The sequence below is a fragment of the Moschus berezovskii genome, chromosome 2 (genome assembly GCF_049115385.1).
Source record: "Moschus berezovskii isolate FMDL1 chromosome 2, NW_MosBer_1.0, whole genome shotgun sequence".
In the NCBI taxonomy this organism is placed as follows: Eukaryota; Metazoa; Chordata; class Mammalia; order Artiodactyla; family Moschidae; genus Moschus; species Moschus berezovskii.
The window spans coordinates 64,889,842-64,909,506 of NC_142461.1; the positions used below are offsets into that span (position 1 = coordinate 64,889,842).

The following is a 19,665-nucleotide window of genomic DNA, read 5'->3' on the forward strand; positions in this document are numbered from 1 at the left end:
TAAATTCTTGGTCTGCCCAGAGGAGAGGACGCAGGCTTAGAGTCAGACTGGAGACTGGATTTGACTCCGGTTGTGCCCCTGCTTAAAGTTGAAGTGAAGCAGCCAATCCAACGTGGAGGGACAGAGAGATGGAAAGTTCTCTTCATGCACTGCCCATTCCACCACCTTCTGGCTGCCTCTCCATGTCAGGGTCTCATGGGGACCCTGTGGACCCTGTGGACCCTGACTGTTGTCAGGTCTCCTGTTGCCACCCGGTGAGGCTGAGGAATTTCCTCTGTGAAGGGCCCCAGATTTGCCATCGGCCTTGGGCTTAGTGGAAGCTGTTCCTTTCCAGAGCCCCGTCAAGGCCATCCCCTGGACCTCAAGCCCAGATGGTCTCACCTGGACACCCTGCTGACCCTCATGCCTTCACTGACTCAGTGATGGACAAGCCGAGTCTGAGGTTGTTCAAGTGTGACCAGCTCGGGAGTTGAGAGCGCAGCCATCCACGTGACCTTCCGAACTGCTGCCCATGTCATGACGTGGGGAGGAAGCTTGGTCATTAACAAGACACATTCAAGTGCACAGGGACTTGGTGGCCACCTGCTCAATCTTCTGGAAATGCCAGTCTGCAGGTTGACATTTTTCTCCACCATAACAATCCAAGCAGACACTTGCTCATTCATTAGATAACTCTACAGACCCACTCAGGGGTTGGGGGTGGGGCAGGGAACACAGAGGTGAGGAGAAGCCCATTGTCCAGGGCAGATCTTGCCTGCTCTTCAGGACCCACTTGGAGACCACCATGAGTGAATGCCCAAGTTGTAGGCACTCAGACACTCTTGGAGGAAGGGAGTGTTGGAGCCCTGTGGGGAGGCCCCCTGCTCAGAGGCAGCAGCCCCCTGCCCTGCCTCTCTCCTCCTTCAGAGCCACCTCTGTGATGGAATGGTTATACCCTATCTATTCACTTCTTCACCTTCCACTCACTTCTCAAACCGTGTGGTCTGATTTCACCTGGTCAGGGGGCCCTCGAACTATCTGGTTGCTGGGCCTAAGGGCACTTTGCAAGCCTCACTTGTTTGCCCCAGCTCAGCCTCATGCCCCACCCCCAGCCATTCCTGCAGGAGTCTCTCAAGGGTTCTCGCTCCCTAGTGTGACATCTTGCTGAGTCCCGCCTCTGCTGAGCACCCTCCACCCAGGGCTCCCTGGGGCTCTCAAGTTCAATCCCTATCCTCCTCTGTCCAACTCTCCAGCCTCACCTGGACTCCAACCCACCCCCCAACCCCCACCATTCACTCAGCATTGTGCTCTTCCAACATTTTCTCTATTGTTACATAATAAATTCCCACAAAACTCAGAAGCCCAAACAACAATAACGTTTATTATCTCACCCGGTTTCGGCGGGACAGGAATTTGGGAGCGGCTAAGCCGGGCCGTTCTGGCTCAAGTCCTCTGGGGAGGCTGTCATCTAGGCGGCAGGGTGACTGCCGTCATCCGCAGGTGTGGCCAGGGCTGGGGGTCCACATCCAGGACGCTACCCTCCTGTGGCGGCTGGGGACACAGAGGGTGGGGTGTCTTCTCCTTCCTCAGACTTGAGGCTCCTGAAGAGGCAGCCACGCACCAGAGAGCGGAAGAGTAAGTGGGGAAGTTATTTAAAAACCAAAACTATTTACCAAGAGGGGCAAGAACCCAGTTACGCATAGCTGAGACCAAAGTCAGGAAATGTAATTGAACCCAAGATCCACTCTAGGGTGTGACTGCAGAGCTGTCCTTTCCTGCTATGGGGTTTCCAGGAACCATTCCTTCCACCAGAGAGACCAGCTGTCCCCCATACAGGGAGGCCCCTCAGATTTGGGATGCGGCCACCCTTTCCCCCCACAACAGCTCTAGCTGTCAGCCCTGCCACTCAGCACAGGCCACTCCCCTGCCAGCCCCTGGTCCTGAGACCGTCACACTCCAGAACAAGGCGGACTCTAAGAAATGGGAGCTCTTCTCCACTGGGGCATCACCCCAAAGCTCTCCTGTCCTGCCTTGTTGGTGCCGCCATGTTGACACTGATGACCAAGGCAGAGTGGCTTGGAGCTCCCTCTGCCTGCCAGCACAGCCTGTCCCCCACTGTCCTGGCTACTTGAGGGGTGCCCAGCCCTCAGTAACACGTCCATCCAGTGCCTTTGCTTGGTGGTGGCTTGGTCAGGGTTACTGCTGTCCCCCACATGCCCTCACAGCAGCCCAGAGTCTCATCAAGACCCCCAGCCTCTGGCTTCATCTCTCTCCCCACTTGGCCTCAAAACCTGCCCCTGTACTGTCTGTTGGGTTTATGTCTCCTGCATCCTTTCTCAAACACCAGGTCCCCTCCTCCCTTCTCAGACTCTCACCTGGAGTGGTCCCTCCTCCACGTCCAGTGTGGTCAGCTGATGCTTAAGCTTTGCCAGCCCCACCTGAAGGCCTCACCAAGCCCCTTGCTTCCCTGCCTCCAGCCTTTGCATTGGACTCCACATTCTGCAGGCCTTGGCTGGGCATCCCAGGGTTCTCCTGGGAGCCTCCCACTCTGCCAGGGATGCACATGGGTGCACCCAGGCTGCGGGTGGGCCTGGCCCTGTGCCTGGAGCTCCCCTGGGCAGGTAAACAGGAGGGAAACAGGTGCGGAAACCTGCCAGCTGGGGCTGCAGCCCCATGTGTTTGTCTTCACAACCAACTCAAGCAGTTTCTGGTCTGTGTTGCTTCCTTCACGTTCTCTGTGTGGGGGACCCCAAGGCTCCAAATCTGCCCCTTCATAGGAGTTCTCCTGCCAGGGGTTGCTCAGTGAAAAGGTTCTCGGCACTTCAATTCCCAGGGCTTAGAGACCCCTGCCTGACGTCACTCCAAGAGGCTGGAGATTTTGGGGGTCAGGGCCCCACCTGATCCCCTCCGCCCAGCTCTCAGCAGCAGCCCCAGAGAGCTTAGAAACGGTTGGCCAATGCTTTACAGGGACCACTGAAGCTTGTAATTGATTACCAGAGTGATATCTGTTCATTGTGGAAAAATCGGAAAACACATAAAAGCAAAAATAAAGTCAAATCAAATCAAATAAGATAAAGTAAAATAAAATAAAAAGGAAATTATTAGCAAAATAACAAAAGTACAGAGTATAATAAAATAAAATTTAAAAGTGAAATAAAGTTAAATTACAAAGTAAAATAAAACAAGATCCACCAGCTGTAATTCCACCAGCCGCAGGTGTGCAGTCCTTACATTCTAGAATACATCCTTTCAAGCTTCTCTCTGCCTCTACACTTTAAAAAACAAAACCCAAGTGGCCTATATCAGTAATGCTTTGCTGCTGCTAAGCTGGGCATCTCTGCGGGATCCCACATCCTCCTGTTTTCTCTCAATACCTGGAGCACAGCGGGCCGCATCCCCTGACATAGGGAACCGGTCCCACATAGGTGGGCATTGGAGTTGTTTCTAATTTTTCCTTCTTTCATGCACCACTCCATAACCACACTTGTAGCCATATCCTCATGACCCTCTACAGAGCAGATTAAGACTCTGGAGGCATATGAGCCCTGGAAACATTTGGGACGTTCAGCCAGCCTCCCCTCACTAGGACACACCATTAAATACTAACAGTCAAGTCAGTGTAAGGACATCTACAAAGTTCTGGATTTCCCCTGATGCGTTAGGCCTTGTTTGAAGTACTCCATCCATTTTTCAATTCATCTTTTGCTCATTTTGGGGGGAGGAAATGCCCTGGCTTTGTCAGCATCCCCAGCACGTGTGAGGGTTTCCTGGCACAGCTGTGACTCTCACCTTTGGGTCACTCTCAGGAAGGAGACTCTCAGGGTCCAAGGCTCTCCCAGGTATCTGTCCTTGCTTATTACAGACGCCATCACCTGTCACATACCTGCACTCAGTAACTCTCTGTCGAATGACTGATTCCTGCCCAGTGACCCCGCCTCCTCTCTGCCCGACCTCTCCCAGCTGGCTAGAGATGGGACCAGGGATACATGAGGGATAAGGCCAACTTGGGAGCAGACACCCTGGGCCCTAGGGTGGGCCTGAGCCCAGAGGATTCAGCGCAAGGGCAGAACGTTCCTAACCCATAACTGGGGCGCTGGTCAGAGAGGTTATGGGGCTCAGAGCACCAACACCCACAGAGCCTCGCCCAGGCTCCCCTGAAGACTTTCCAGTCCTTGATGGGGTCCGCTCTCCTCCCCAGGTATCTGCTCTGCACCTCCCCACAGCGCCCATGACTTCATCCCTGGGAAGCACGAGGATGTGACCTCTTTGAGAGCCCAACCACAGCACAGGGCTCAGCAGGAGAGTCTGCGGTAGGGTGACCCAGTATGGTGGAGAGGAAGGGCATGGGGCTTGTTGTTCTCTGCTTTTTTCCCAAACCCATCCCAGGGATATCCCCAAATCAGAAGCACAGAAGTGCGCTCAGAACTGGAGACATGAGAGGAGTTCTTAGCTGTGAAGACCTTACTGGTGGTGCTGCTGCTGCTAAGTCACTTTAGTCGTGTTGGACTCTGTGCAACCCCATAGACAGCAGCCTAGCAGGCTCCCCTGTCCCTGGGATTCTCCAGGCAAGAACACTGGAGTGGGTGGCCATTTCCTTCTCCAATGCATGAAAGTGAAAAGTGAAAGTGAAGTCGTTCAGTCGTGTCCGACTCTTCGTGACCCCATGGACTGCAGCCCACCAGGCTCCTCCGTCCATGGGATTTTCCAGGCAAGAGTACTGGAGTGGGGTGCCATCGCCTTCTCCAATGTACCTAATTCCCAGGTCAGCCCAACCCTTGTTCCCCAGAACCAAGCACTGTGCTAAGGTGAGATCCCCCCTTTTCAAAGGAGCACTGACTTGCTTCCTCCTCAGAACAGCCAGCTCACCACCGGCATTTAGCAAATTAACTTGTTAAGGAATCCTTTAAAGGTAGCTCCAATGCCAACTCTTCCAGGAAGCCATCCTTGACTGGTTCAGCCTTCAGAGATCTCTTCCTCCTCTGGTACATCAGAACAGCTATTCCTGGTACCACACTCATGACATTAAAGTTTGAGTTTTTAAAAATTGTTCTCCAAGGAATGCATAAGGTGGTAAAGGCAGGATTGGACAACGCTGAATGTTGAACTGTGATACAGGCCCACTGAAAGCTGAGCCAAGAAGTAAGGCACTCTGGGACAAAATGGCTGAGCCTCTCTCTACTACACCCCATTGCTGGCCATCCCTCAGCAAAGGCAAGGGCATGTCCTCAGTGGGGCGACTCCTGCAGCTGGGGCTTCCTTGGCGAGGTCCCCCCAGGGCTGTCTGCTGCCCACATTGCCTGCAGCTGGCAGCCAGTCCTTCTGGACAGGAGGCTCTGCTGCAAGACGGAGGCAGGATCGGGGCGGGGGTGGTGTGCATCTCCACGTCCACCACAGACAAGAATGAAAAATCTAAAACAAACATGCAATAATTGCAGCATTGGATTCAGGGACCGCCAAACGACAGCTCAAAGGCCAAATCTGGCTGGCTGCCTATTTTGGAAATTGCTTTACTGGGACACAGCCTGGCTCATTCTTTTTGTTCTGTGTCTATTGCCTGTGGCTGCTCTGGTCCTGCAACATCAGAGTAGTTGTCACAGAGATGGTAGGGCCCATGGAGATTAAAACAAGTTCCAATGCAGCTCTTCCCAGATTAAGTGTGCTACTCCAGCTGACACTTCTGGGAATGGAAGCCTCACTCATGATGACTTCTTTGTCATGATGACCGCACACACAGACATGCATGCAAATTCACCTGTGAGCACACATGGGGATACACGCACACGCACGCGCGCGCATGCACAGAGGCACCCCAGGGATGCATTAAGTGTTCTTCTGGTCATCACTGATTGAGAATACTCCTGACCCAAGTAGGGCCAGATTCCTTCTCACTGGCAACTTGAAAGCAAGTCTCAGGTACAATTGTGGCCTTGCTTGAAGAGAATGACCATGAGTGGTATTAAACGTTGATTGTTGCTTTAAACCATTATGTTTTGGAGTAGTTTGTCACAGAAAACTAATACTCTCCACAAACTAATCTGCCTTCCAGTGTCCTAGTTTCTGATAAGGCCACTGTTTTCCTCCCCATCCTCAGATCTTAACCATCACAATCTGTTTTGGGTTTTTTTTTTCCTTTGCTGCTTCCTGTCTGCTGATTTGATCTTAAGGAGTCTCTCACTTTCATCCTCTGTTCTCTGGTCCCTATTTACACCATCCTGGCAGTAAAAAAAAAAAACAAAAAAACACGGCCCTTTGCTGAGCACCTACTATGTGCCAAAGTACCTACTATGTGCCCTGCTCTTAATACAGTTTGAGTACTCATGGAGGAATCCTGACAACTGGATGAAATAGGTTTGCTGTCCCTGCTTTATAGCTGAAGCACCTAAGATTTTGAGAAGCTTAGTAGCTTGTCTGAGCCTCCCCAGTTGAGTAAGTAGAGACTCAAGTTAGAACCCAGACTTGTCCCAAAGCCCATGGTCTTTTGTAGCCTGGCACTGCCGCAACTCAGTCTATGCCCTCAGAGCGATGGCCCAGGAGCTCTGGAAGTAACCCTTGCTGCCACCTCTGCCTTCCTGGATTCTTCTCTGATGTCACAAGTAGCTCTGTTTAAAATGTATATCTGACCATCTTCATTGCCTACTCTCAAGCTGCCAAGGGTCCCCACCCTCATGTCCCCACCCTGTGCATCCTTCAAAACTCAGCTCAGCTCAGTTGCCCCCTCCTCAGAAAACCGCCTGTCCCCTCTTTGAATACCTGGAACTCTTCCCTCCTGCCAGTCACCTGTTTATTCTCAGTTTAAAAAAGACAGTACACACACTTGAACCCTGTAGTTAGTCCACCACAGGCTTCTCAAAAAGAGACTTCTAGGCCTGTCTGGTATGCCCAGGTCCATGAAAAGGGATTTATGACGATAGAGTGACTGTAGCATAATTAATAACTGAGCTATGAGAGAACATGCACAGAAATAAATGCTTCAATGAATCAATAATCAATAGCTCTTTAAATGAGTGACTCAAATTAATAACGATTGGTTGCTTGATTGAATAGGACAGTACCTAGATCCCAATTTTATGCATATATATTATATATATGGGCTTCCCAGGTGGCCCTAGTAGTAAAGAATCTGCCTTTCAATGCAGGAAGCACAAGAGAGGTGGGTTCAATCCCTGGGCTGGAAAGATCCCTTGGAGTAGGAAGGGGTAACCCACTCCAATATTCTTGTCTGAAAAATTTCATGGACAGAGGAGCCTGGCAGGCTATGGTCCGTTGAGTAGCAAAGAGTCGTACACGACTGAGCACACATGCAGGAACAGTCATTGTTTATGTATTTGTCATAGCAAAATATTTTATTATATACATAACATGGTAATATTAAAATATTTAACAACCAGTACCGGGTGAGTACCAACCAATAAAGGAGGACATCTCCACAGAGCTGGATCAGGTCCTACGGTTCCCGTTAGGCCCTTTTAGTGCTAGGCCCTGGGGAGGTTGCGGGCTAGTCTGAGGGAAGAACAAAATGGCCAGAGGGAGGGGCACTTGAAATGCACAGCTCTTCAACACTTTGCAAAAGCAGCTCCGCAAAGATTCTGACGGATGCAGCCCTGCCCGTGGAGTTTTCTGGGCTCACCCGATGCCAGCCCTGAGCTGAGCTTCACAGTTAGGTCATTCCAATCCTCAAAGAGCACCAGAAATTTGGAGGTACTACCACTGTCCCACGTTCTAGTGAGGACACCCAGATTCAGAGGTTAAGCTGCTCTCTGGCAGTCACACAGCCAGAAAATGACTGAACCAGGCCCTAGACCAGCCTCGCGGAGGGATCCTCTTGGACCACACAGCACACACTTCCGGCACACAAGTAGTGGCTTGCCTTCCTGTGGCTCCTGGGCAGGTACTGGGCGGGGCCAGCAGGACAGCATGGTTTTCAGGGCCTGGAATTGGTCGAAGCTGTGGCTCTAAGGAGGTGTGTCCTAAACCTAGCACTGCCCCTTCCTGCCTGCTGCTGCCCACCGGGTCCTCCTCTCCAGAGCTGAGATGCTTGCCCTCATCGTAAGGTAGATCTTCAAAGCAGAGACGGTGATGGGCGTGTACCTGGCAATAGGGCCACAACTCCTGACAGCGTTTTGCAGGAACGGTCCCATGCCATTCCGCATTCTCCACGGGCTACCGAGAGACTTTGAACAAGATGCTACTCTGAGTTCATTTCGTCATCTACAAAATGGGGTGATAAGAGGGGGTATTGCTTTTCAGGCTTGGCGTAAAGATCAAAGAACCAACCTATAGGAAGGTATCCAGGCATTTCCAGTCACTCCTCTGAACTTTATAGGTCGTGGGCAGTGAGGAAAGGCTGGGAGTGAAAGGGGATGGTGCACCATTGAGCCTGTCTGCCCCAGTTGGGGGTGGGCCGGGGCTGGGGTGGGGAGCTTGGCTGGGTCCTGGCACCTTGGGCTTCCCCTCTGCCGCCTCCCTCATCCCTCCAAGTTCTTCAGAAGGCGGAATTATTTCTCTTCGTTTTCACACCTAATCACAAAATAATTTTGATGCCCAGAAGCCTTCCTCTCGGAGGAACATTTGTGCGGGATGATATCAGCCTAATTAAGTGCTCCAGCTCTGGGATTTGAATCTCTTCCGACCCCCGCGCTCCCTGCCAAGCAGCGCTGGCCGACCGGCTACCTGCACACGCGGCTTCTGGAGTCTTCCGCGCCGCCCCTCCTCCCGCCCCGGGATGGATAACTTGATCGGGCGCCAGGAGGCGGCGGACCAGGTGTCACCTCGGCGGGGCTGGAGGCGGCTTGCTCTGCGCTCTCGGGCCTGAAAGGCACAGGCATGTTCGCGGCAGCAATGCGCCTTTGTTCGCCTTGGCAGCGCCGCGGCCTCCCTGGGGCCGGCCCCATAAAGGGTTTCTGTTCGGGCTGGAGGACTCATTGTAGAAAAATTGTCCCTCGAAAAATTAGCATGGTACAGTGGAGAAAGCGGAACGCCCGGCAAATGACAGCTGCTGGCCCCAGACGAGGGCCAGAAAGTGGAGTTTCGCAGGGTGCCGGCTCCCTGGGGCACCCCCTCGCTCCCGGCCTGAGGGTGGACCTAGGGGTGGCCTCAGGGGCTAGCAAAGCCCAGGGCAGCAGGGGCCAGATGGGAAGTGAGGCTGTATTTGAGGTTGGAGGCTTGTCCCCCCCCCCCCAGAGTTAGAATATCTCCCCAGGCACCAGGTCGAGGGGTGGGCGGTGATATTTGAGGGCCCCTGGGGCAGAGTCAGGCTCAGAGGGGCAGCTGGCTTGGGGGGAGGGGGTCTGGGAGACAGAAAGAGAGCGGGTCTAAAGGGTATGTGGTTAATTGAACGTCAACAGCCACAGATACGATTACACCCCTCTGTGTCTTTTTCCCAGTGTGTTGATGGAAAAGTAACTAGATTAAAAGCCCTGGGAGCCCCAGTTGGAGAGGCCGGGCAATGCGGGGGGAGATCCCTCCTGAATGTCGACTCGGGGTTCCTGCAGTCCCAGCAAGGAGGGAAAACAGTCAATTAGAGACGAGAGAAAAGACAGCGGGAGCTGTGGTTTGGCATTTGCATAAAGCCTGGGGCCCCAAGGCTGCCACCCTTAGTGAGAGGGAGGAGTTCCCAGGAGAGAACCCTGGGGGTGTCATGGGGGTGAGGATCTTGGTAACTGTTGATGGTCTCAGCCAAAAGCCTGTGTGCACACACTTTACGTGAGGCAAGGGTGAGGGTGACTGGGCCTGTAAACGGTGAACGCGTGTGTGCAGGTGTGTGTGTATTTCTGGTTTCACCCTGCTGCCATCTGTGAGGTTATGGGTCTCTTCCTGTGTCCGTGTTTGAAGCAGGTTGCACCTGTGTCACTTGCATTGACCTGATACTCCCATGGTGTGACCCCCCAATTGCAAATTTCTGTAGGTGGGCAGCACACCTGGGCACCCCTCATGGGCTCTCAGAGCACAGCCAGGTCAGGGGGACATGGATCTGCCAACTTGATCCCACCAGCGTGGGAAGAGCAGAGCCTCAAGACTTCCTGTGCTTCTCAGGAGACCAGACCTGGAACCGGCCCCCTTGGCTCACTCTGCATTTTGTGCTCCCTGGAGAAACCTTCCTGATCCTTCCAGCCTGCCATTTCCATGAAGTCCCTAACCTCCTCCAGGAAGCCTGCCCTCACTTCCTACCGCAGGACAACACACAGAAAGTGTTGCGTCACTCACATGCACCTGTGTACTTGTCGCTTTCCATCCCCACCTCCGCCCCAGGCAGGACAGAGCATGGCTGGTTATAATGCAAGCCTGCCTGGGATGGAGACGGGTGAGGAAGGGAAGCAGGACTGGAAGAAGGAATCCAATTCTATAGGAAGAAAATAAGCAGCGGTCAAAGCTATTAGGGTGAGCAAGAATGGCACAAGAGCCAGTGGGAAGGTGGCTTTAAGTTCCAACCTCAGAGCACACAGTTCACCCCTCAGGGAGCCATAGGTCCCTTTCTGGACCCCCCTTGCTGCTTTTTGTTAGTCTCCCCGTCCTGTCAACCCCCTCTGTGTTCTTCAGAGCAGCACTGGGAGAAAGAAGCAAGAGTAATCACTGAGCCCCAGATCCAGGGAGGGATTGCTGTCCCGCCAACTCACAGTCACAGCTACCGAGTTCCCACTCTCCGAGGTGCTAGGGATGGAGTTGCAGAGCCTGGAGCTGGTAGATGGGGCTCTGGGTGCTTCTGCACACTTCAAGGCTCAGACCTCTGGTAGCTCTAGGGAGGAGGAGTGGGGTAGAGAGAGACCTCAGCCAGATGTGGGACTTCCTCCCACAGCAATGGGACAGGGTAGAGTTGAAACCCACATGGACTTCACCAATGACTCTGGGGGGAGAGGGTTCCATGAAGCAGGAGATGTGGCACTGCCTGCTCCACTCCACTCCGCCCCTTGCCATCACCCTGCCTCCTGCCTTGCTGGGAGATTGCAGAGCATTAGGCTCCTCCAGTATCTCTGTTTGGACCACCCCACAGAACTGCCTTTGGGTTTTCACCCACTGGGGTGGTGGGGTAGGGAGAGGGACTTTGCCCACTCCCTTCTCGAGTCCCTGGAGCCACAGATGTGTCCAGGGACCCCTAAAGATGAGAGCCCCAAGGTGCTCCCTGTTTCTTCCCCCCATCCAACCACATACCACATAAGCCCCCTGAGAGGATGAAGAAATTAGAGGGACACTCAGCTCACAAACAAGGTCTCACAGCATCACCTTTTAGCAGAACATCAGTTGGAGACACCCATCCCGTCCCTCACTTAGTATTTATTAGACACCTCCCCCCCACTATAGAAGTTGAATGAGAAGGGCAAGGTGACCCACTCCAGTATTCTTGCCTGGAAAATCCCTTGGGCAGAGGACCCTGGCAGGTCATAATCCATAGGGCTGCAAAGATTCAGGCATGACTGAAGTGACTTAGCAAGCACGCACACATGCATAGAAGTTGAATAATGTGCCCAATGACTTGGCCAGAAGACAGTGGAACTGGGAGCTGAAAGCTTATGCCACTGTCTCCAGTGAGACTGAATACCCTGCCCAGCAGGGTTCAAACTCCGCCCTGGAGGAGAGGTCAGGAAAGTCTTTATGGAGGAGGGGGCATTTGGAATGGGTCTCCAGGGATTTGCAGGGTGTTAGTGAATCCAGGTGGAGAATGGAGCAGGAGAGTTTCTGGGTGGTGGGAACAGCAATGTCTCTGGCATGGAGATGGGGTGGAGGACGTGCAGGGCTGGTCCCCTGTGGGAAGCAAGAACGGTGAGCATGAAGGAGAGCCCTTAGGTCTGGGAGCTGGGAGAGCCCCAAGAGGTCTCCAGGTAAGAGGCTTGGTCAGGCTGAGCAGAAGCAGATAGGGATGGGGGTAGACACCGGTTGGGCAACAGTGAGGCCACCTGTGAAACAGCTTGAAGTCTGTCGAGGATTGAGGAAGACAAGTGTCCATCCCTGAATGGGGCGGTGGGGCTGGTCATCGAGCATGACCAGGAGGGTGGGGCTGGGAGGTGGGATGGACCTTTGGAGGGCCAAGGACACCTCCTGCTCACAGATCCTGGACCAAGGAGGGGTCAGATCCCCACCCCAAGCCCTCGCAACCTGCTGCTCCTGCTGAATCTGTGGAAATAAAATTGGGGGACAACAGTCCTGGCTTTCACTCCATATTCCCAGCCATAGCATGTTGGAGAGGGCTAGGTCCCAAGTTTCAGGGCTTATTCACATAATGTGGCCTCAGGCAAATTGCTTCTCTCTGCCTCCGTTTCTTCGTCTGTAAGAGGACATACGATCGCACCAACCTCATGGGGTTGTTGTGAGGATTAAGTGAATCTGAATAGTGAAGGATTCAGAGCAGGTCTTGAAACCAGGAGATCAGAGTTGATGTTATTATTATTAACATCATTTTTGAGCTGGGATGAATGAGCCCAGAGAGGCTTCTGCCCTGACTGACTGTGGGGGTGGCTGGGTGGGGAGAGGGGCCCCAGGAGGGTTTTCCTGACCTGCACTGCAAGTCTCATTCTTCTCCAGCCTGAGGGGTTTATTCCTTGTCCCCAAGGCCCACCCAGAGACCCAGACCAAGACCAAGCCAGTGGGACGGGAGCCACAAGGCACATCGTTTCTGAAGAGTGTAGACAGCAGCCCGACTTGTTTGGGCAGTTCTGACTGTCATGGTCCCTGCACTGGCAGAGACCCTGCCTGCATGGGGTAGAGGGTGTGGTGCTGACCCCTTGCTGCCTGTGAGTGCAGGGAGTAGGGCAGTCCTTCACAGGGGACTCACCAGTGGTCACCCTTGAACCCACCCAGGTCACAGAAGCTCCATAAGTGGGAGACTGAGTGATGATCATTCAGCAGTGTGGGGAAGGCACTTGACACCAGACAGGCTCATCGGGACACTCCTGGAACCCCGTGATTCTGGCCGTCATCCCCTTTGCCCCTTCACATCCTCAGGACCAAGAGGGGTAAGAGCCTGAGAGAGTCGTACAAGCCTGGCCCCTTTGGCCTTTCATCGGAAGTCTAGCTTCCTGGGTTTGGTCTGAGGACTTAGACAGTAATTTGGGTACGGTGCCACCAGGTGGCTCCCCCTCAGAGTCACTTTATCCTTAACCACTGAGCAAGCCTTGGATTCAGCGGGCCTCCCCTACAACCAGCACCCCCGCCCCAGGAGACAGCATGGTGGGTCTCCATCCTCGTGGGAACATGAACTCCAGGCCTCCCCTGCCCAAGTATCTTCCAGCCTCTGCTCCTGTCCTTTCATCTCCCAGTCTCTGTGGCTCTACCTACCCCAGCCAGCAAGGCCCAGGGGTCCCTGGACCTAAGTAATCTGCCTCTGCCAGGTCCCCATTTCCTCCAGGCTCTTCCTATCCCTGCTGTTCAGCTGAACCTTCTCCAAGAATCCCAGCCAACACCTTGGATCAGCTGCCACTTGTCCCCTGTCTCTGAGACCCCTTCTTCCATCCTTCTCTGCCTCTTACACAGGGCTCCCCCTGCAAGTCCACCAAGAGATCAAAAGGCAGGCTCAGTTTTGGGAATGAAAGATTTGATGAGGGAGCAGAGGAATAAGTGAGCGATCTGACCAGTCCACAAATGTTTTGGGGTACCTACTGTATGCTAGGTCCATGCTGGCCAGAAAAGGGACTGAATAGGTGAAGAGTTGGCCGTGTGAGTAAGTGGGGACGAGAGACTGAACTTAAGGATGAATGTGGAACTGGGGCCAGGGTACTGGGTGAATGGTGGGTGAGTAAGAAGCTGGGGGGCTGCGGTGGGGGTGGGGGTGGGGTGGTGAGCAGCTCCCTTATTTGTTGGCGCAGACTCAGGTCACTTGACCTGGGGCCCACAGAGGCTGTGCTCCCGGCAGGACTCAGACCAAAACAGATGACTCACTCGTGTGTGCGGCCTTGGTGAGCCAGCTGCTGCTGGCGGGGAGCCGGGCAGAGGGGGCTGCCGGAGATGGGGAGCCACAGTCACGCTGGGGAGGGGAGCACCCTGGGGAGCCAGGAGAGGGTCAAAACGGGCCCTGCCCAGATGGGGCCAGAGTGGATGGAGAAGAGCCTGGGGATTCGTCGCAAAGAGCAGCAGTGACTCATTTACTGAGCATCTACTATGGCTCCTAGCAGGACCTAGAGATGCCACTAAACCAGTCCTGGGCCCCAGGGACGCTGGGGAGGAGCTTAACCTCACTTTGCAGGAGTGAGGAGCAGAAGTAGATAACCGCCTGAGGTCTCCCAGCTGCAAAGTGCAGAGTCCAGGATGACTCAGGTCCTTGTTTTGCAGGGGCCGCTCCTCTGAGTCACCTCGACATGCACTTTTAGGGAGACCCCAGGGAGACGCCAGTCCATAGGTAGCAAGACTTGGAGGAAAGAAGGCAGGTGGGGCAGCTCCCTGGACACCTGCAGGAGTTGAGCTAGCAGAGAGTAGCTGGTTGGCCCCAGGGGGAGGGAGGCCTGGCCTCTGAAGGTGGGGGCTCTGGTCGGAGATAACATTCCCTCTGGTCATCCAGCGACAAGTATTTTTCTCGCTCTGAACCTCAGCTTCCTGGCCTTTCAGAAGAAGAGCAGATGCTCCCAGAGTGATCTTCTGACTCCAGCGCAGGCTGCAGTCAGCAGAAAAAGGAGCCACCTGAGCTGGGCACCCCCAGGGGCCATCTGTGCTCACCACTGCTCTGTCCAACTGCCCAGAACTGGGCAGCCCAGTGAGCCGATAATAACGCTGATGTTCAATTATAAGAGATGATTTATTCATCAATTATATGATGATTTATGAGGCCTGTTCATCTCTGGTCTCCACTTTCCAATGGGGCAAGCCAGGTAAGCTTCGTTCTGTCTGTTACAGACAGGAGTGCCAGGGAGAAATAGAAAGGACCCGTATTTCCTGGAGCTGGACTTGGTTCTACACGCTTCTTGTGAGTGATTCCCTTCATCCTCCCTGTCGCTCCAAAGAGGAAGTACTCTGCCCCCATTTTACAGATTAGGACACTGAGTTTCAGAGTGGTTAAACGCCTTGTATAAGTCAGACATCTCAGAAGAGGCTGAACTTGATTCAAACACAGACCCTGTGGATGGAGAGGGAAGTGGGGGGGGTGACGTGCTATGTGCCCTGGCGAGCATCCACCGTCTCCTTGTCTCTGGGAGGGGGAAAGTAGGCAATGGGACTTTATCTTTGAAGCCTCCTGGCTCACAGTCAGGGGTCTGTGACCCTCACATGGAAAGAACGTGACATAGTGTCTTCAAAGCCAGGCGGGAGCCCCCCGTCGTGTGACTCTCCAGAAGGCTAACCTGGGGCGAGCCGGGTCTGCACTCTCTGTCAGTGTCCTCGGCTACTAGGTGGGGAGGTGGCTTTGGCTCAGCAAATGTGTCCAGCACAGACCCAGATGAGATTCAAAAGGCACTGCCCAGTCAGGGACCCATTGTGGTCCCCAGGAGCACCTGGTGCAGAGGGTTAGGGACCCAAAACTTGGTTCCCAGGATCAGGGGCTCCCTGGAGAGCCTCTGGGGCTAATTTATTGTGATGCAAAAATCAGGCTCCAGGGCAGCGGGAAGCAGAGCTGAGCGCCAAGCACGCTCCCATCCTTGTTCTGTTCCACATATTTTCAGTATTTATTGTCCCCATATGTGATGCTGAACATTAAAAAACATGTTGCTGAGATTCCTCCAGAAAGGGCTGACATTTCACAATACTCCTCTGATGCTGGGGATTACAGCTTAAGATGATGAAAACGTGGTTTATTCAAAACAGATTGGGGCGGAAGAAAACAAAGGCAGGCCCCCAAGAGGCCCAACACTTTGTGCTCCCGCTCCTGGGAGAGGGGGGCAGCACTGTCCCCCACCTCCACAGCATAGGAAGCCCCAGACCTCATGGGCTGAGGGAGAATTGGGTCAGACAGAGCCTGCGGCCACCTCAGGGAGTAATAATGGCCATTGCTCCTGGGGGCACTTCTAAGTGCCATGCAGAACAGGGTCCCAGCACCCGCCATTAGCATCGCTCTTCCCATTCCAAAAAGGGAGACCTGAGTCTAAGTAACTTGCCCAAATGCCCAGAGTGGAGTCAGGATTAAGAACCTAGGTTTCCATCCAAGGATCTTATTTTTAACCACAGTCACAAGGCAGAAGAGGCCCAGGCACAAGGCAGCTGACTTGCTGTGTGACCCTGCGTGAGTAACTTTACCTCTCTAGGCCTCAGTTTCCTCACCTGCAAGATGAAGGTGATAACCAGGTCTTCCCTGATAGCCTCAAAGGTATGGTCTCCAGACGGTCCAGTAGGGGCTGGCAAGGGAGCAGAGAGAGGCGTCTGGGCTCCTCTCCCTGTGATGTCCCTGAGACGGGAGCTGCGGTAGTCAGGCTAGCTCATCTCTCCTTTGCAGCAGCCCTGAGCAGGTTACTGGGGCCTCTGGACCTCCGTTTCACGCTCTGTGTGGTGAGGGATGAAGGCTCGGCCAGCTTCAAGGAGGCCCCGGAGGAGTCTGGATGAAGTTTGTTTGGCGCAGACCCAGGTCCTATCCAGCCCTGCTGCTGGGGACCGTGGGTTCTTTCTCCCTCTGAGCCTGAACCCCCAAGACCACTGTGACAGAAAAGTGTTCTGTCCAGGGTGGGATCCAGATACAAGGAGCCCCTCCCAGCCCCCATCCTGAGGCAGGGGTCTCAGCTCCCCTTCTCACTAGATGTGGCATGGGGACCACCCTCAGGCCCAGAGAGCGGAATCCTCCCCAGGGAGTGTGTGTTTGCCCCTCACCTGGGGCTCAGGGGCACAAGCGCCACCTTGGATCCCCTCCTTGCCAGGCCAATATGCTTTGGACGACAGTAAGCACCTGACTACCCCCAGGCTCATGTTTTCTAGGTAGTTTTTGTATCTCCATGAAATTTTGAAATCTGTTCCTCACCCGCCCCCTAACCCCCACGCACACCCACGTGTTATTTGGTCCTTGAGCTGATGGCAAGGGGGAGGGTGGTGGGTAGGGAAAGCTGGGCCATGGGGCCCAGGTCACAGTGACCACGGAAGGCAGTGACCTTGGCAAGCAGTGCTCAGGGCCTTTGGTCCTGCTGGCAGCCACAGGCTGGATGAAGGTGGAGGTACTGCAGGCCAGATGCCCCAGGGCAGGCAGCAGGCTGGAAAGGCAGCCTGCAGGGCAAGGAAGCCCTGGCCCAGTCCTGCATCCCATGCTTTCCCATTGCTGGTCTCTGCTCCCCAGTCGCGCCCCCTAGCCCGCCCCCAGGCTCTGGGCACCACTGGGCAGCATGCGGAGTTGCACTTGGCAGTGACTCTGAGGGTTCTGGATTCACAGCCTACCATTTCCTTCCAGAGCCCTGGGTCACAGCACTGGCTTCCTCAGCAGGCTTCACACTGGGGTGCAGGCCTGCCCAGCTGCCCGGGGACCCTGGGGCTGCCACCTCCTCCTGCTGCATGGGTGAGCCTCTCTGTCCCTCACACCTGCTGAATGCTTGTGGCTCCCCCTTCCTGGGGGACAGATGAGGGAGACACACGCCCCAGAGGACAAGTGAGCACAGGGAACCACATACAGTTAGGGGCGAGGGCATGAGGGGGTGGGCACTTAGCATCAGGAGGGTAGAAGCCTGAAGGGGATAGGGAAGAATGGGGGATCTGGGAGGTGGGAGTTCCAGGCAGAGGGAAGAGCATGTGCAAAGGTCCTGAGGCAGATGAGTGCTGGGTTTGAAGACCAGCAAGGAGGGGACCTGGGTGGCCGGAGCAGAGCTAGCATGAGGGAGCCTGGAGAGAAGAGTGGAGGGGCCACTGGGTATGTGAGGCAGGGCCATGCAGACCACCTCGGGACCCGAGACTGCACCCTAGGGGGGGAAGAAGTCATGCCAAGACCCACAGAGGGAAACTTGGACACAACCGTGTGCTCTGATGGAGCTCTTGTTCAGAGTCAGCTTTAGCTCTGATCCTAAAACCATTCAGAGAGGCTATTTCTGTGGTTTGGATCTGTCTCCTTTACATGTAGGGAGACCAAGGCTCCAAAACATTGTCACTTTCCTAAGGTCATGAACCTGAGCCCCAAGACTATACCTCAGAGCTGGGGCATGAGAGGTGGGGCCAGGAAATCACCAGGATAGCAGTCCAGGGAGGGGGCTGTCAGCCAGGAAGCTCAGACTGGCCATTGTCCCCTCCTGTACATGGGACACAGATGGGACAGGAGCCAGGCCCCCATTAGAGGATTTGGGGTCAAGGGAGGTCCAGGCCCTGCTAGCTCCTCCATGCCAGAACCCAATGCTGGGAACTGGGATCCACAGTTCACTCCTGGACTCCCAGAGGCCTCTTGAGCTACTGCTGAGCCTCAGGGATGTGCCAGAGCGGGGACCTGCCTGCCCCGAGGCTGGTCTATACTCACCGGGCACCACCTCCACTGAAAAGCTAAGTCATGGCAGTTGTGATAGTAAGGGTATATAACGCCTGGGGCTGCTAAGTGAGAATATCCACGTAAGGTTTTAAAGTATTTTCCCTTTTACCTGTCACGAGCGCTCTACCTACTAGCTAGAGTGCTTCCCAAGTGATGCAAGTTACAACCAGATTGCTCCCCTTCATCTGCCGTTCCCATCGCCGGCTGCCCAGGCTTGGGTTGACTGCAGCTATCACCGGACAAAGAGCGCCCAGATCTGAGCCCCAGTCTGACTCTGGAGCCCATGTCTGAAGCCTCTACCACCATGTTCATCAGGCCAAGAGTCATCAGAGACCAGCTGGTCAGCACACCTGGACACCGGAGAGCCTGCTCTGGACCTAGCGGGTGACCCAGCATTCAGGCTGCCCGGCCTCCCACCGTCTTCACTAGGAGAGTCCGCATCCCTGCAAACCAGCCTGACCCTCAGCCCCCTCGGCAGCCGCAGAGCCCTCCAGGTCTGTGACTCCCCTGAAGTGGCCACTGACAAGGCTGCTCAGTGACTCAAGGGATCGTTCTGTAGACAAAGGCTATGTACCAACCAGCAGGGAAACGGTTCACTTTTTCTGTAGCTGGTCTGAGTGCAGCGTGCGGGCAGATCCACAGCCCAGGCCAGGCACGCCCCCTCCCACCCACTGCACCTGGAGACCAAGATGCTGTATGATGGGTGTGCTCAGGCCAGCGCTTCCTCCCAGGGTTGAGGAGTGCAGTTCATCACCCACTGGACCTCCAGGGGTGCCCCAGGGGACCTGGAAGGAGGGAAGAAGACAGGCTTTGGCAATATCCTGACTTGCCTTCCTGCCATCAGTCTTGGGGTGACAGCCCCACGGAGGCTGCTTCCCCTACAGGGCCGTCTCCCTCTCCCACTGCCGCTGCTGCTGCTCTGTCCACATAGACGGCTGCTGTCTAGACAGCCCCAGGCAGGCCTCCCGCAAAGTCCCTCAGCTCCCCTCTGCCTTCCCACCGTCTAGGAGGTTGGGGGTCAGCCATTGGCCGGCCAATCAGTTGCAGATGCTCCCAGAGTGGGGAGGTGGGAGGGACTGGAGAGCATCCTGCTGGGCCTTCCCCACACGCCCCCCCCCCCCCGCCACTGAGACGGGAAGCTCTGTCCTCCAGCATCATACATGGAAATCTTCAAGTGCAGTTTAAATCATCAGCATGGGTCCCCAGGGCTCCAACACCCTCAGCTTCGGCGTTTGTTTGCTGACTGTGTGACTTCGGGCAGGCGCCTGTCTTTCCTCTCTCTTTCCTCGTTGCTCCCATTGAGAGTGCATGAGCCCCGCTATGACAGTGCATGAGCCCCGCTGTGACAGTGC

At 54.7% G+C, this 19,665-nt stretch overlaps 1 long non-coding RNA gene across 1 annotated transcript; it reads right to left on the reverse strand.

The window, feature by feature from the left end:
- Positions 1-1,397: 1,397 nt before the first annotated feature.
- Positions 1,398-19,604, reverse strand: LOC148778543 (uncharacterized). The gene is made up of 3 exons (XR_016038771.1): positions 19,474-19,604; positions 18,991-19,098; positions 1,398-1,580 (listed from the first exon to the last, which is right to left on the reverse strand). It is a non-coding gene; the product is annotated as an uncharacterized LOC148778543 (long non-coding RNA).
- Positions 19,605-19,665: the final 61 nt, after the last annotated feature.